General features: G+C 37.4%; 1 long non-coding RNA gene across 2 annotated transcripts in view; it reads left to right on the top strand.

Annotated features, from left to right (window-relative positions):
• Positions 1-17,395, top strand: part of LOC111774021 (uncharacterized) — a 53,242-nt gene that overhangs the window by 28,457 nt on the left and 7,390 nt on the right. The window contains exons 2-5 of one of the 2 annotated variants that reach the window (XR_011439805.1): positions 699-783; positions 9,587-9,738; positions 9,886-10,077; positions 10,238-10,448. This is a non-coding gene — a long non-coding RNA (uncharacterized lncRNA). Of the gene's footprint in view, positions 1-698; positions 784-9,586; positions 9,739-9,885; positions 10,078-10,237; positions 12,445-17,395 lie in introns of those variants that run through there. The other variant, XR_002808866.2, reaches the window with a different exon arrangement.

Genomic DNA, 17,395 nt, shown 5'->3' with positions numbered 1-17,395 from the left:
CATTTCCCAGGCTAGTCAATATAGCTATGCAGTCGGTCATTTGTAACTGTGTGATATTCCGTCTTTCCCCTATTGTTGACCATGCACCTTGTTTCTAATGTTTTTGCTATTGTAAATCGTTCTGCAAAGAACATTCTTACACCTGAGTCTGTGTCTGCATCTTTGATGATTTCCCTGGGATAAATCCCTACATCAGCCAGGATTTTAGCAGGAACCTGATGGCATATTCAAAATGTTGAAGTCAAGCGACTTCAATGAAGGGTGGGGAGGGTTAAAGGAATCCACAAGGAATGGGGAAGTACTCAAGGATTGGCAAACAACCCCTCACTATGCCTGGATGGGAGGCAGAAGCGGGTGTTCCTGCAGTGTTCCTGGAGCACAGAGCAAGCCTCAGCTGAGCAGTGGGGGCCGTCCCACAGGCAACCACAGCCTTACAGCTGTGCTTCTCAGCGTGTGGTCCTTGGACTGGCAGCATCAGCCACACCTGGGAACCTATTAGAAATGCAAATTCTCAGGCCCTACCCCATCCTACTGAATCAGAAACAAGGCCCCCAGATGATCCTGATGCACTGAAGTTTGAGGACCACTGGCTGAGAGGAACAAAGCCACTCACAGAACCATGGCAGCAGGGAGGGCACAGGTGGTGGGAAGTCAATGCCCCCAAGTCTCACTGCTTTTGCCCTCTCTTCTCCTTTCAGTGCCCCATTGGCTAAATTCAACTAGACACTAGACACCAAGGGAGCCCCCGGATCTAACCCATAAACGACGTGGAGAAGGAGCCAGGTGAGGTGTGCTGTGGAGGGCAGAAAGACGCCACCAGCCCAATCCCTTAAAAACATAGAGTCACTGGATCAGATTGCGAACACTTTTTAATACATATTAGCGAATGTTTTTCATAAAGAACTCATAATAAAATACTTTCACCACGTTACCTAAGACTGACAGTCTGGTGGAATTCTTGCTGACTTTGAATGTGATTTAAGGAAGAAACGTTTGTTGCCGTTTCGTAAATTAAGAATGCTGTCTCAGTTTTGTTTGCATTTGCATTTCTTCATTTAAAATGAGATGATTTTTTAAACGTATGTTTATTCCCGTTTGCATTCTTCCTGGTAGTATCTATTTCCGTCCTCTGCCCACCTTTCTCAGGGTGCTATTTTCTTCTAATTTGATAAAGCTCTTTTTCAGTACTAAGATGATTTCTTCTCTCTCTGTCACATTCGTCACAGGTATTTTTCTCAGTTTGTCATTTGTCTTTTACTTTGGACGTATGGAAATTTTACACAGTCAAATGTATTAATCTTATTCTTTGTGATGTATTCTTTTGCTTGGTTAGCCTTTTCCTCTGTAAAAATTATTTCTTTGGACCGAGATAATGACTGATAACTGGACTTCTGTATCTGTTTCCTATCATGGCTGTAACAAATTTTCTCACAGTTAGTGGCTTAAAACAATACAAGTTTATTACCCTAAAGTTCTAGGAGTCACTAGTCCAAAATGAGTCTTGCTGGATTAAAATCAGTGTGTCAGCAGGGCTGTGCTCCACCTAGAGGCTTGAGAAGAGAGACCGTTTGCTGGCCTCTTCCAGCTCCTAGCGGCTGCCTGTGTTCCTTGGCCTGTGGGCCTTTCCTGTCTTCAAAGCATGTCACTGGAATCTCTGCTTCTGTTGGCACGTCTCCTTCTCTAACTCTGACTCTCCTGTTTCCCTCTTTCACTTGGGCCCACCTGGATAATCCAGGATAGTCTCACCATCTCAGGATCCTCAACTTCAGCACACCTGCAAAGTCCTTTTTGCCATATAGGGTGACGTCTCCACAGGTTCTGGGCATTAGGACGTGGACATCTTCAGGGACCATTATTCTGCCTACCGCAGCTCCTACCACCCCATTCTAGCCTCCTGCCAGCATGGTCTGGTATAAAACCCCACCTGGGCACACTGCCCTTCCTCTCCTTCAACAGGTATTTTCCAGGCATTATTTCCAGGTTGACATGACTTTTTGTCCAAGGACCATTATATCATCCCCTTTCTTTTTGAAATCACCTACAGAATCTTAAACTAGCTTGTTGACTCTGATGATTTTCTCCACAGCCCAAAGAGCAGTGTCTGTAACCAAATTCTCCATCTTTATAGTCTGTTTTACTCCAGACTTACCATTTGGCTGAATCCCACGAACTGTTTTGAATATCTACAGCTAATTTATTTGTGAAGCTAAATATCTGCCAAATATCACAATACCTCTTATACTTATGGCAACTTCCAACTTGCATCACACACATAGGGTAAAACCTCATTTTAGAGGAGTGCTTTGTATTCCCATATTCATGATTTAAGAAGTAAATTCCTATTCATGGGGATGAATGTTTACTTTTTCTTTTCTTTTCTTTTTTTTTTAAAGATTTTATTTTTCCTTTTTCTCCCAAAGCCTCCCCAGTACATAGTTGTGTATTTTTAGTTGTGGGTCCTTCTAGTTGTGGCATATGGGATGCCGCCTCAGCATGGCCTGATGAGCGGTGCCATGTCCGCGCCCAGGATTCAAACTGGTGAAACCCTGGGCGGCTGCAGCAGAGCGTGTGAACTTAACCACTCGGCCATGAGGTTAGCCCTGAATATTTACTTTTTCACTCACCACCACTGTGCTTAGTGTTGGGGATATAAACAAAAACAGGACATCATCTTTGCTTTCAAGGTCAAGGGGAAAACATAGTTCCAATCATCTTTGTCATATTTTTTTAATCAAAAATAAAATCATAAGTTCATGTATTTCTTTTTTCTCTACAAATACGAGCTCATTGAGAACTTAGATTCCCTGTGTTATGTATGTGTTGGCAAATGTATGTTTATATATGCACTTTATAGTCTGAAAGGAGAGTATGGTAGAGTAAGACATGAGTTCAGACCTTGGCTCTATGATCTTATATGAGTAATTTAACTTCTATGAGCCTTAGTGTGTGAGTGGGGAATAAAGAGCCAGCAGTTGGGAGTGAGGCCACCCCACATTCACTTCTTCCTGGTATTCGTGTGGAGATGAGAGCATCATGTGGGAATGGCAGTAGATTTGGAATTTCAGGTGGCAATGAGGAGCCAAATGCATAGAGGTCCAGAGAAGTGTCTCTTTCATACCATGTTGGAGGAGAGTGACCTTAAAAGGAGGGAAGCTGGGGGGGGCCAGCCTGGTGGTGCAGCAGTTAAATTAGTACATTCTGCTTTTCGGTGGCCTGGGGTTCGTTGGTTCGATCCCGGGTGCGGACATGGCAATGCTTGGCAAAAGCCGTGCTGTGATAGGCGTCCCACATATAAAAAAGTGGAGGAATATGGGCATGGATGTTAGCTCAGGGCCAGTCTTCCTGAGCAAAAAGAGGAAGATTGGCAGTAGTTAGCTCAGGGCTAATCTTCCTCAAAAAAAAAAAAAAAAGGAGGGAAGCTGGGAAAAACATTACAAATATTTATTTCCTAGTGTTTGGTAAAGATTAACTGTGAAATATCTAATATATAGGGTTTCTCATATAGGGTTTTTTAGGGGAGTTTTGGGGGGGTTGCTCTTAATTGATTCAACGAATACGCATAGAGTGCCAAATAAGTGCCAGGCACTGTCCTAGGTCCTTGGGATAGAGCAGTGAACAGAACAGACAAATCCTGGCTCACAGAACTTAGTTTTAGGGAGTGTGGAGATGAGGAGATGAAAGAGAGGATTAAGTGCAAAAGTGAAAGATATGACAATAAATGCTACGGATCAAAATAAAGCAGGAAGGGAGGTGGGGAGCATCAGAGCAGGGTGGGGGAGGGTATAGTTTTAAATATGGGGCAGGGAACCCTCACTGCGAAGAAGAATTGAGCGAAGACCTGAAGGAGGTCAGGGAGCAAGCCTTGTAGCTGTCTGGGAGAAAAACATTTCAGGAAGAGGGAAGGTAGACACACAGGGCTTGAGCTGGAACTGTGACCGACGTGAGCAATGTAAGCAACTGAGAGGGAAGGGAATGAATTATCTGTTCCGATTTAGACTTTAAGAGACTCCCTGGCTTGAAAACATATGCCATCCACTTATATTCGATGTATCTTTTAAACCACTTTAAAATCTCTATTGAAACAGAGTATAAATTAAAACAAATGCAACTGTGTTAGTGTTCATGAAAGTAAGTGGCGCATGATAGTTGCTAAATAAACATTAGTGTATTACAATGTGTAAGTGCTTTGCATAGTTCCATAAAAAATCAGATATCAAATTTATAACACAAATTCTATATGCTTAATATGGTATATCTGGTAAAATTCCATTTAATATTATCTTTCAGTTTCCGATGGAAATTTATTGACTGAAGTGAATTAGAGAAGAATATATATAGACACATTTTTCTGACTTCTGAATATGAAAATAATGGCTAGAGGCTTATCTACAAAACCTTCTCTGAGGGTGGAAGTAATACCTATTTGTGATAAACTGTATGAAACTCTTGTAAGGGTGATAAATAACAATAGAGAGGATGGAAGTTAGATGACTAAATCTTTTCTGTTCTGGGCTAGATGCCATTTATAGCAATTCCCTGTGAAATATTTTATTGTCATGTAAAATATATGCCAATTTCAATCTGGCAGTTGTCAAATTGCTTTTATTTTTTGCAAAAAAAAAAAAAAAGAAAAATATTCTGTTAATAGTGGAAAACATTCTTTTCTCTTCTGGAGTATTTGAAAAAATAGCTATAAAATGTGAATTGTAATATGTATAGTGTTTCAATTATGTAGTAACTCTGGAAACTCAATAAAACTGAAATCCACCCACAGCTTTCCAGAGCCTAATATCTATATTCACCATGGGAATTATTAACCTTCTCTAGTACTTCTAGATATCATTATTTCAAAAACGTAGTATTATAATCATTATAAAAGAAATTAGAGTATTAGAAAAAGGAAAGAGTAGATCTCTATGGTATGAGGCTGGTAATGCAAACCCACAGAAAAAGCTATTTTTGTTTCAAAATAGGTAGCTGAAACAAGTGATGGGTATATTCAATCTACACAGAAAAAATAAAACCTTTTCTTTAACATATATTTCTCCTCTTTCAATTTTTAGTATTTTGTTATGAAAAATGTCAAGCACATACAAAAGTGGAGAGAATAGTATAACCAACTGTCATATATCTATTACCCAGCTTCGACAATTATCTCTGCTAATATTCCTTGTCCTGAAGTCAATTTTCTCTGATATTAATAAAGCCTCTCCAGCTTTCTTATGAATAGTGTTGGCTTGGTCTATACTTTTTCCATCCTTTTAATCTATCTGAGTCTTCCTATTTAAAATACCTTTTTTTGTAGATAGCATCGAGTCTTCCTTTTTTAAATCTAATTTGACAATATCTGCTATTTAAATGGGGTATTTAGACATTTACAGTTAATGTAATTAAAGAAACGGCTAGCATTGTCTACAATTTTTCTATTTGTTTTCTATTTGTTACATCTGTTCCATGTTCTTTTTTTCCCATCTTGTACGTTAAGTATTTTTTAATATTCTATTTTATCTCTGTTACTAATTTATTAGCTGTACCTCTTTGTTTTGGTATTTTTTCTAGGATTTACAGCATCCATCTTAACTTAGCACAGTCTACCTTCAAATAATATTGTACCATTTCACATATAACGAAGACTCTTGTAACAGTATACTCCTGTTTCCTCCCTCTCATGCTTCATGCTATCGTTGTCACACCTTTAACTTTTACATTTTATAAGCTTCACAATACCTTGTTACTGTTTTTGCTTTAAAGAGTCAATTATTTTTAAGGAAATTTTAAAAAGAGAAAAGATTATTTTATATTTATCTACATATTTAACTCTTCTGATTTCTATCTAGTGTAATCTTCCTTTCATATTTCTTGTAATGCACGTCTTTCAGTGACAAATTTTTTCCACTTCTGTTTAAAAGGTTTTTATTTCATTTTGTTTTGTTGAAGGACATTTTCAATGAATATGGAATTCCAGGTTGACTTTTTTTCTTTTAGCACTATGAAACCCATTTTCTTCTAGCTTGAATTGTGTCTAAAGAGAAGTCTTAAGCTTATTCCTCTGTAAGTACTGTCTTTTATTCTCTGCCAGCTTTAAAGATTTTTGTCTTTATCACTTGTTTTCAGCAATTTGATTAAGATGTGCTTTGGTGTAATATTCTTTGTGTTTATCTTTCTTGGGATTTGTTGAGCTTCTTGGATCTATGAGTTTATAGTTTCATCTAATTTGGAAAAATTTCAGACATTCTTTTTTCAAATATTTTTTTCTTCCTTCTTTCTTTCTCTTTCTGGAACTCCAATTACACATATGTAAATTTGCTTGTTCTACAGATCACTGAGGCTCTATTTTATTCAGTCTTTTTTTCTTCTCTGTGCTTCAGTTTAGATAATTTCTGATGCTATGTCTTCAAATATATTGATCTTTTCTTCTGTAGTATCTAATCTACTCTTTTTTTTTTTTTTTAAAGATTATTTATTTATTTATTTATTTTTTCCTTTTTCTCCCCAAAGCCCCCCGGTACATAGTTGTATATTCTTCGTTGTGGGTCCTTCTAGTTGTGGCATGTGGGACGCTGCCTCAGCGTGGTTTGATGAGCAGTGCCATGTCCGCGCCCAGGATTCGAACCAACGAAACACTGGGCCGCCTGCAGCGGAGCGCGCGAACTTAACCACTCAGCCACGGGGCCAGCCCTCTAATCTACTCTTAAGCCCATTCAGTGAATTTTTCATTTCAGATAGTGCACTTTGCAGTGTAAACGTTCCAATTGTATCCTTTTTATAGCTTCCATCTCTCTCCTCATCATATTCATGTTTTCTTTAAACCCATGAGCATATTTAATGTAGGTGCTTAAAAGTCCTTATCTGTGAATTCCATCATTTCTTGATCTTTTTCTACTGATTCATTTGTCTTCCAGTTTATGTATTACCTTTCCCTGCTTCTTCCTATACCTAGCAATTTTTTATTGGATGCTGGACAATATGAATTTTAGGTTTTAAATGTCTGGATGTTTAAGTTTTTCTTTGAAGAGTGTTGCATCTTGTTCTGAAGTTAACTTCCTTGTAGATTGACTTGATCCTTTTGAATCTTGTTTTTAAGCTTTGTTAGGGTGGAGATAGGCTAGGCTTTACTCTAGAGCTAGTTAAGGATTTAATCCTACCATTAAAGGATTATCCTCCTGGGGTTTCTACCAAGTGCCTCCGGTGTTCAACAAGGTCTCTCTACTTTAGTTGGTTGGAGCGCAAATGTCTCCCTGCTCTGCACGAGCTCTGGTAATTTTTCAGTTTATAGCTTCCCAGTAATTCTTTAACCAGCCTTGTGAAGTTTCCTCCTGTGAATTTCAGCTTAGTATTCAGAAACAGACTCAAGGGGACTTCTATGAAGACTTCTTGAGCTCTTTTCTTTTTTAAAAAAATAATTTCTCCTCTACATCCTTTGCTACACGAATTCCAGCTGCCTTAGACTCCCCAATCTCTGTGTCCTCATAGTCTACCTTGCTCTACTTGGATTCTCTTTCCCGACTCCATAGTCAGGAAAATGCCTTCAGGAAAAAAAGCCAGAGTGATCACCATTAACTCTTATTTTGGTTATCAGTTATCAGTAAGGTAACTTCGATAGTATATCTTATAAAATCCTTGGTAAAAGTTTTTAAATTATAATTTCTTTTTGCGTATGGGAAGAGTTTTAGAGTCGCAGTGCTTTCTGCAATCTAGTTGATGCTGCTGGGGTTGCACAGATAATGAAGCTAAACTTATGCCCTATAGCCCATTAATGGTGAAGTTTTTATTGCTGTGTCCAAACAGCAGAGCAAAGTTTCCTCTCGGGAATAAGTTTTATGGCTTCATATAAATGAGTGATAAATGTCCAAGGCATTCAGGCCATTTGAACAACCTGAGTTAAATGTAAATTTTTGAGACTGCCTGTAGCAACTTGGAAGGAGCTAGTAACTTACAAGAGGGAGACAACCATAGCCATTTAGATCCAAATATTGCATTGTCTTTCAATGTACACTTAAACATATACTCAAAGCACCTATTATATTTCAGACACTGTAAAGCCAGAAGTATTCCTTAAACTGAATCTGAGTTGAAGTAGCTAATCAAACAGTGTCCTCAAAAATATACTCAATTGGTGGGGCAAGGGGAAGGGAGGGGCAGTGAGGAGGGGGCAAGGGGGAGGCTGTCTTCCCATTACTTCCCCCTTCCCATTACTCTACGTTGCTTCCCAAGTGGTACTAAAAGCCTAAAGAGAAGGAGAGATTTTTTTGGAGACTATAAATATGTTGTAAACAAGGCTCCAAATAGCATTAAAATTCCCCGGTATTCTTGCAAAAATGAGAGAGGTTTTTGTAAAAGTTGATTTTATCAAGCTTGTTGATAACTAACCTTAATAATGCTATTGCAGACTCCAAGACGGTCATCATTCATCGGGGCGGCGGGAGCATGATATTTTGATTCCATTTCTTTGCTTGAAAAAAAAAAAAAACCATTAAGTATTTTTCAAACAAAGAGAAATAACTTTACTACTTTTTCTTATTAATACACGTTTATTGTAAGAAATTTAGATAATATAACCAAACAATATAAAGAAGAAAATGAAAATGTGGAGCAACTTAACCATCTGAAGTTAATCACTGTTAACATAAGTAGTGTCCAGATATACAGCAAATATGTTAACATTCATGGACATATTTTAAACCATGCTGTAGATTATACCATGATCATCCATGCTGTTTTGTACCTCTTTTTTCATTTAAAATAAGGAGGACTTCTTTTTATGTCAACGAATTCCACTGGACACAATTTTAACTTGCATGATGACATTTCATTGTATGCTCACTTGTTCAATTTCGATAAGCATTGTTTCTAATTCTTTAATACTGTAAAGTCTGTCAGGAACATTCTTGTTCGTATATGTTTTATGCATATCTAGTTATTTCATAAATTCTCAGAAGTAAACATTCTAGTTAAAGAGTATGCCTTTCTAAAATGTTGGTAAAGATGCTATATCGCTCTCTGGAAAGACTGCAGCAACTCCTACTCTCAACAACAGAAATACTGTCAATCGTTTTCATCTTTGTGCTAATGAAAGTAAAATATGTCATTGTTATTTGCATTTCTATAATTACCAGGGATGTTGGATATCTTTTAAAATGTTAAATGGCCGTAGTTTTTCATTTATTTGTATGTGTATGTCAATTACCTGTAGCTTTGCCCATTTTTCTATTGAGATATTCATCTCTCTTTTTTTAAAATTTTGGCAAGAACTGCCTTATATTAGGGATTTTAACCCAACATTTTCCCCTTGGGGTATCTTTTACCTTTTAAAGTCATTTCTTATATCAGTGAGCATATAGATATAGTTGTAGCTATATAGATACATATATAGAAATACAGTATGTGTCTATATGTATACAGAAACCATATAAAGGTAAAGATACATATGTATTTATATCTTCGTATATGTATCTTTGGTACAGATATATGGTATATATCATATATATGTTTGGTGTTTTTCTTTAGAAAGATAGCCAAATGTTCACCTAAGTTTTTTTCTAGAAAGTTTACAAACTCTCACCCTTTCAAAATATTCGTTTCCCAGGTGATGTACAAACTAGATGTCTTCACTCCACCCCTCAGCCCTTTGCCATCCCTCAGCATCACCAGACAAAGACTCAGGGAAGGAAGGAGTCACTTTGTGGTGGTAGCAGTTGCATTCCTATTGACACCAAAACAAGGCCGTGAAAAGGACAGGTGAAATGGAGTGCCCGCTCCTGCTCTTGGTGAAATGACCTCTTTGAAGCCATAGGTCAAATTTGTCCTGCCGCTTTTTGGAGGCTTATTCTGAGTAAAGCTCCTTCATAGTACTTCTGTTACCCATGGAATTTTCCATTGCTTCAGGTGTCTGTGTTCTAGGGTGCCTGTGTCTGTGGTAACTCTCCTCGTGAAGGACTAGAACTCAGATTAGCAGATAAGTCAGAGAGAAGAATCAAGGGAGGAAGGTTCATAATGCTCTGGAGACGTTGGAGATCAGTGATCACAACGAGGAATCCCTCCCACTCCTCGGCCCTGAGGACAGTCTCAGATCTACAGGTGAGCAAGCAGCGCCATACCCAGGCCTTGAGTCTCAGCTATTCAGATCGCTGCTACCAGAATTAATAAAATACCAGCCATTAGTGGAGCATCGCAGTTCATAAAGTGCTTTCACATGAATTTTGCCGTTGCTATTGAAACAACACATTTGTATTCTCAGTTCTTTTTCAGCTCCTCTGTCTCTTGTCTGAGGAAGTTACATTCCTGGATGAGCCCACCCCGCCAGTCCCCCTCCGAGTCAAACTCCCAGCCCTTCCTTCAGATCTCAAGGCGTTCCTTCCTGACACCATCGCTCTCTGGAAAGACTGCAGCAACTCCTACTCTCAACAACAGAAATGCTGTCAATAGTTTTCATCTTTGTGCTAATGAAAGTAAAATATGTCATTGTTATTTGCATTTCTATAATTACCAGGGATGTTGGATATCTTTTAAAATGTTAAATGGATATCTTATATCTCTCGTCAGCCGATGTTTCTCCACACTGTCTGGGAGGAATTTTAACTAGAGATTTAATTGGGACCTGACTCTTTAATAATTTGAAAGGCCACAGTCCTAAGCTGTATCGTGTGCTGACCTGGCAGCAGACTTGGAGTTAAGCTTGCCTGAGGTTGTTCCTTGGCTCTGGGGAGTATTAGCTACATGACCTTGTGCAAGACACCTAACCTCATTGAGCCTCCGGTGTAAACACGCATAATGAGTCCCTGATGTGACTTTTGTGAGGAGTAAATTAATAAAACCAATGCCTTCACCTATAGAAGGTTGCTCACAAGAGGTTAGTGTCCTTCATTCCTTCCACAAGAATCCCTATCTATTTTAACAATAATTTTCAATAAATATTTGTCACATTTTTGTTATAGAAATGTTAGAAAATAACAATAAGTAAGTAAAATGAAAACAAGCAAAAAGAAGGAAGGAAGGAAAAGTAAGAGGAGAAGATAAAAACTTGAGCTAGCTATTATCAACATTTTTAAGATTGCACTAAGTGCATATTGCATATGGTAGTAAATCGTGGCCAGTCTCCACCGCCAGTATTTTTCATCATCTCAAGCCGAAACTCTGTACCCATTAAACACTAGCTCCTCATTCTCCCTCCCCTCCTGGCAACCACTATTCTACATGCTGTCTCTATGAATTTGCCTATTCTTGGCACCTGATGTAAGTGGAATCGTACCATATTTGTCTTTTTGTAACTAGCTTATTTCACTTAGCATAATGTCTTCAAGGTACATCCATATTTAGCAGGTATCAGAATTTCCTTCCTTTTTAAGAAATTTTTAATTTATTTAATTTCATATTTATCAATATTTTATATTTTGGACAGTCAATAAAACAAAACTATTTCAGGGCCGGCCCGGTGGTACAGCGGTGAAGTGTGCACGTTCTGCTTTGGCCGCCTGGGTTTGCCGGTTCGGATCCCGGGTGCAGACGTGACACCGCTTGGCAAGCCGTGCTGTGGCAGGCGTCCCACGTGTAAAGCAGAGGAAGATGGGCATGGATGTTAGCTCAGGGCCAGTCTTCCTCAGCAAAAAGAGGAAGATTGACAGTGGATGTTAGCTCAGGGCTAATCTTCCTCAAAAAAAAAAACCAAAAAACCCCCCAAAAAAACAAAACTATCTCATTGTTTGTTTGCATCTCTTTCAGTATGAATGGAGTTAAGCACCTTTTAGCCTTTTCTATTTCTATTTCTGTGAAACAGAAATCTATATTCCTGTCCATTTTCTTACTAGATGACATACTTACTGGTAAATATAAGTGTTCCTGGAACATTGGGTTTTTCTGTGACACACAACAGTTCAAGACAATAACTAGAATTATAACTGACCACCAGGACAGATCAGAATTTTAGGAATATTATATAATTTTAAAATATTTATATCAATAACATTTATCCACATAATACCACCTATGAAGGTTTATCACCCCTTATTTGGCAATGCTTCCCATGTGATTTAACACACCTAATAAGCCTAATAAGTTTAATATATTCCTCCTTATAGGAAGAGAGAGAGAACAAATTTCTCTGAGAAGTTCCAGGGGCCCTCTGAAAATTCTCAGAGACATTTTCTTCCCTCTTCCAGGTCAAAAGAAAGCCTTTATTCAGGATTTGAATATTTTTTGAGGGAGAAGCTTGTCAAAAATATCAAAAGGTTTTAAAACACGTGTTCAAATAGGAAACAACTCACTATGAAACAACGCTCAGGTATCCATTCGATCAAAGTGACAACAGAAACAGTCAAGGGCAAACAGAGTTAAAATAGTCCAAAAAACCTTAATTAAGAGACCTCAGTCTTTCTGAACATAGGAAATTATTTTAATAGAACATAGATCTTCTGTCTTTCAGATAAACTTACTCAAAAAGAAAGAAAAGTCTTTTATAACCTCTTTATCAAGAGCAGACAAAGAGGTGCTGCCCCCGTGACTGAGTCGTTGAGTTCGCGCACCCGCTGCAGGCGGCCCAGTGTTTCGTTGGTTCGAATCCTGGGCACGGACATGGCACTGCTCATCAGACCACGCTGGGGTGGCGTCCCACATGCCACAACTAGAAGGACCCACAGCTAGAATATACAACTATGTACTGGGGGGCTTTGGGGAGAAAAAGGAAAAAATAAAATCTTAAAAAAAAAAGAGCAGACGAAGAGTTTAAGAAAATTATCCCTTTTAAGAGAAAGAAAACCAAATTTTAATTTTTGCAACAGCTTATTTTTTATTATATCATTTTATAATATTATGTTATTATATTATTATATATTATTTTTGTAACAACTTGTTTACTTGTATTAATTAGAATTTTTTTTTACAGATTTTATTTTTTTCCTTTTTCTCCCCAAAGCCCCCCAGTACATAGTTGTATATTCTTCGTTGTGGGTCCTTCTAGTTGTGGCATGTGGGACGCCGCCTCAGCGTGGTTTGATGAGCAGTGCCATGTCCGTGCCCAGGATTCGAACCAACGAAACACTGGGCCGCCTGCAGCGGAGCACCCGAACTTAACCACTTGGCCTAGGGGCCAGTCCCTAGAATTTTTAACCCTTATAGACCTCAGTGAAAACTAAAAAACTAAGCAATTATGAACTGTCTTTTATATTAGCACTCTGTGATTTGGCAAATTTATGAATACTTTTCATAATTTTTAGAAACATGCTACTGCATAGTACAATCTTAATAAAAATACAAGACATGTTTACTAATAGACGCAAACATCTTTCAGTTTCTTTGTAATAAGAAGCTAAAAGTAGATAAATTTAGACATGTATAGCAATAATGTTTCAGTATTTTATCTTATTTGAAAAATGACCCAGATATTCAATGAGTTTTTATCATTTAACTTCACCTAGCAAAACTTCAAAGTTTCAAGTTACCAGAAAGATTTTGGAAGTTATCTTAAATACACATGCCATAAAACATAGTTATTGTTAAAAAGTTCACCCAACACTTACATCTTTTACACATCTATTTAGTTCACTTATTCCCAAGATTTATTTAGATTGCCTACAAAACTTCATGAGACATTAGACAAAATTAGCCATTATTTTAAGTTATTATTTCTGCTGACCAGTTTTGCAATAGAGATAACATCAGCTTATTTGACCAATAAGCATAGAATAAAGGCTTCATGCCTTCATCACAGCCAGTGCCGATAACTCTGAGGACGTGTCCATTTTAATTTTAATCAAACCAACAAATATAAATAAGCTTTCATTTACCAAAGATTAATTTACATCACGTTAACTTAAAAGACATTTGGGTTAGTTTCTATTCTTAGAATTTATGTGAGCACTTACTTTTAAGCCAATTACACAGAGCTCTTAATTTTGGCCATACCATCAAGAGGTGAAATATCACACATATATAACGTACATATAGACACAAACACAGAGTCTCCACACCTATTGTTTTAAAATTACTGCCGTGAATCAAGTACAGTAATACAAAGCTCCCTAGTTATGAATCCAAATTTTGTTTTAAGCCTTTTTACTAATATTTGTGGAGAAGACAGTCAAGCTGCTAGATTTTTGGTAAGGGAGCTCTTATGACCATTTTTTTCTCTTTCCATTTTTTTCTTTAGTGTTAGGAATTAGTGATGGGCTAGATATTCCCTAGAGGGTTTGCAAGCTCTTTGAGATAAGAGAAATGGGTGGAACCTGAACTGACTCTAGAGCCGCATTTCCAGTCTTGCAAGAATTTCTTTTTGTTATTATTATTTTAAAAAAATTTTTAAATTGCAGTAACATTGGATTATAACATTATATAGCTTTCGGATGTACATCATAATACACTTTGAATTCTGTGTAGATTACATTGTGTTTACCACCCAAAACTAATTATAGTCCATCCCCTCACATGTGAGCCTAATCACCCCTTTTGCCCTCCCCCTTTCCTCTATGGTAACCACCAATCCAATCTCCAATGCTGTGTGTTTGTTTGTCATTGTTTTTATCTTCTACTTATGAGTGAGATCATATGGTATTTGACTTTCTCCCTCTGACTTATTTCACTTAGCGTAATACTTTCAAGGTCCATCCATGTCATCACAAATGGCCAGATTTCATCATTTCTTATGGCTGAGCAGTATTCCATTGTGTATAAATACCACATCTTCTTTATCCATTCGTCCCTTGATGGGCACCTAGGTTGCTTCCAAGTCTTGGCTATTGTAAATAATACTGCAATGAACATAGGGGTGCAAGTATCTTTATGCCTTTGCGTTTTCAAGTTCTTTGGATAAATACCCAGCAGTGGGATAGCTGGATCATATGGTAGATCTATTCTTAATTTTCTGAGGATACTCCATACTGCTTTCCATACTGGCTGCACCAGTTTGCACTGCCACCAGAAGTGTACAAGGGTTCCCTTCTCTCCACATCCTCTCCAACATTTGTTGTTTCCTGTCTTGTTAAGTATAGCCATTCTGACCGGAGTGAGGTGATACCTCATTGTAGTTTTGATTTGCATTTCTCTAATAGCTAATGATGTTGAACATTTTTTCATATGCCTGATGGCCATCCGTATATCTTCTTTGGAGAAATCTCTGTTCAGATCCTTTGCCCATTTTGTAGTTGGATTGTTGGTTTTTTGTTGTTGAGCTGTATGAGTTCTTTGTATATTTTGGATATTAACCCTTTATAAGATATATGGTTTGCAAATATCTTTTCCCAATTGTTAGGTTGTCTTTTCATTTTGTTGATGGTTTCCTTTGCTGTGCAGAAGATTTTTAGTTTGATATAGTCCCATTTGTTTCTTTTTTCTTTTGTTTCCCTTGCCCGGTCAGACATGGTACTTGAAAATACACTGCTAAGGCCAATGTCAAAGAGCGTACTGCCTATGTTTTGTTCCAGAAGTTTCATGGTTTCGGGTCTTACATTCAAGTCTTTAATCCATTCTGAGTTTATTTTTGTGCATGGTGTAAGGTAATGGCCTACTTTCATTCTTTTTCATGTGGCTGTCCAGTTTTCCCAACACCATTTATTGAAGAGACTCTCCTTTCTCCATTGTATGCTCTTGGCTCCCTTGTCGAATATTAGCTGTCCATAAATGTGTGGGTTTATTTCCGGGCTCTCAATTCTGTTCCATTGATCTGTGTGTCTGTTTTTGTGCCAGTGCCATGCTGTTTTGGTTACTATGGCTTTGTAGTGTATTTTGAAATAAGGGAGTGTGATACCTCTAGCTTTGTTCTTTTTTCTCAGGAATCCTTTGCCTATTTGGGGGTCTTTTGTTGTTCCATATAAATTTTAGAATTCTTTGTTCTATTTCTGTGAAAAATGTTGTTGGAACTTTGATAGGGATTGCATTGAATCTATAGATTGCTTTAGGAAGTATGGACATTTTAACGATGTTAATTCTTCCAGTTCAAGAGCACAGAATATCTTTCCTTTTCTTTGTGTCTTCTTCGATTTCTTTTTCAACAATGTTTTATAGTTTTCGGTGTGCAGATCTTTCACCTCTTTGATTAAGTTTATTCCTAGGTATTTTATTCTTTTTGTTACAATTGTAAATGGGATTGTATTCTTAATTTCTCTTTCTGCTACTTTGTTGTTAGTGTATAGAAACGTAACCAATTTTTGTACGTTGATTTTGTATCCCGCGACTTGACTGTATTCCTTTATCATTTCTTACAGTTTTTTAGTGGATTCTTTAGGGTTTTCTAGACATAAAATCATGTCATCTGCAAAGAGTGACAGTTTCACTTCTTCTTTTCTGATGTGGATCCCTTTTATTTCTTTTTCTTGCCTGATTGGTCTGGCTAGGACTTCCAATGCTATGTTGAATGAGAGTGGTGACAGTGGGCATCCTTGTCTGGTTCCTGTTCTTGGAGAGATAGCTTTCAGTTTTTCTCCATTGAGAATGATATTTGCTGTAGGTTTGTCATATATGGTCTTTATTATGTTGAGGTATTTTCCTTCTATACCCATTTTATTTAGAGTTTTTATCACAAAATGGATGCTGTATCTTGTCAAATGATTTCTCTGCATCTATTGAGATGATCGTGTGATTTTTATTCTTCATTTTGTGAATGTGGCGTATCACCTTGATATATTTGCAGATGTTGAACCATCCCTGCATCCCTGGAATGAAACCCACTTGATCATGATGTATGATCTTTTTAATGTATTGTTGTATTTGATTTGCTAGTATTTTGTTGAAGATTTTTGCATCGATGTTCATCAGTGATATTGGCCTGTAATTTTCTTTTTTTGTGTTTTTCTTGTCTGGATTCAGTATCAGGATAATGTTTGCTTTGTAGAAGGAGTTAGGAAGCCTCCCCTCCTCTTCAATTGTTTGGAAGAGTTTGAGAAGGATAGGTATTAAGTCTTCTTTGAATGTTTGGTGGAATTCACCAGGGAAGCCATCTGGTCCTGGACTTTTATTTTTTGGGAGGTTTTTGATTGCTGTTTCGATCTCCTTACTGGTGACCGGTCTATTCAAATTTTCTAGTTCTTCTTGGTCCAGTTTTGGAAGGTTGTATGTTTCTAAGAATTTATCCATTTCTTCTAGATTATCCAATTTGTTGGTGTATAGCTTTTCATAGTATTCTCTTATTATCTTTTGTATTTTTGAGGTGTCCATTGTAATCTCTCCTCTTTCATTTCTGATTTTATTTATTTGAGCCTTCTCTCCCTTTTTTCTTGGTGAGTCTAGCTAAGGGTTTTTCAATTTTGTTTATCTTTTCAAAGAATCAGCTCTTGGTTTCATTAATTTTTTTCTATTGCTTTTTTAGTCTCTATATTGTTTATTTCTGCTCTGATTTTTATTATTTCCTTCCTTCTGCTGATTTTGGGCTTTGTTTGTTGTTCTTTCTCCAGTACCTTTAGATGTGCTTTTA

This window comes from Equus caballus, chromosome 6 (assembly GCF_041296265.1).
Source record: "Equus caballus isolate H_3958 breed thoroughbred chromosome 6, TB-T2T, whole genome shotgun sequence".
Taxonomy (NCBI): Eukaryota; Metazoa; Chordata; class Mammalia; order Perissodactyla; family Equidae; genus Equus; species Equus caballus.
The sequence above is the reverse complement of the archived record's forward strand: the minus strand, read 5'-3'. Positions and strand labels throughout refer to the sequence as shown.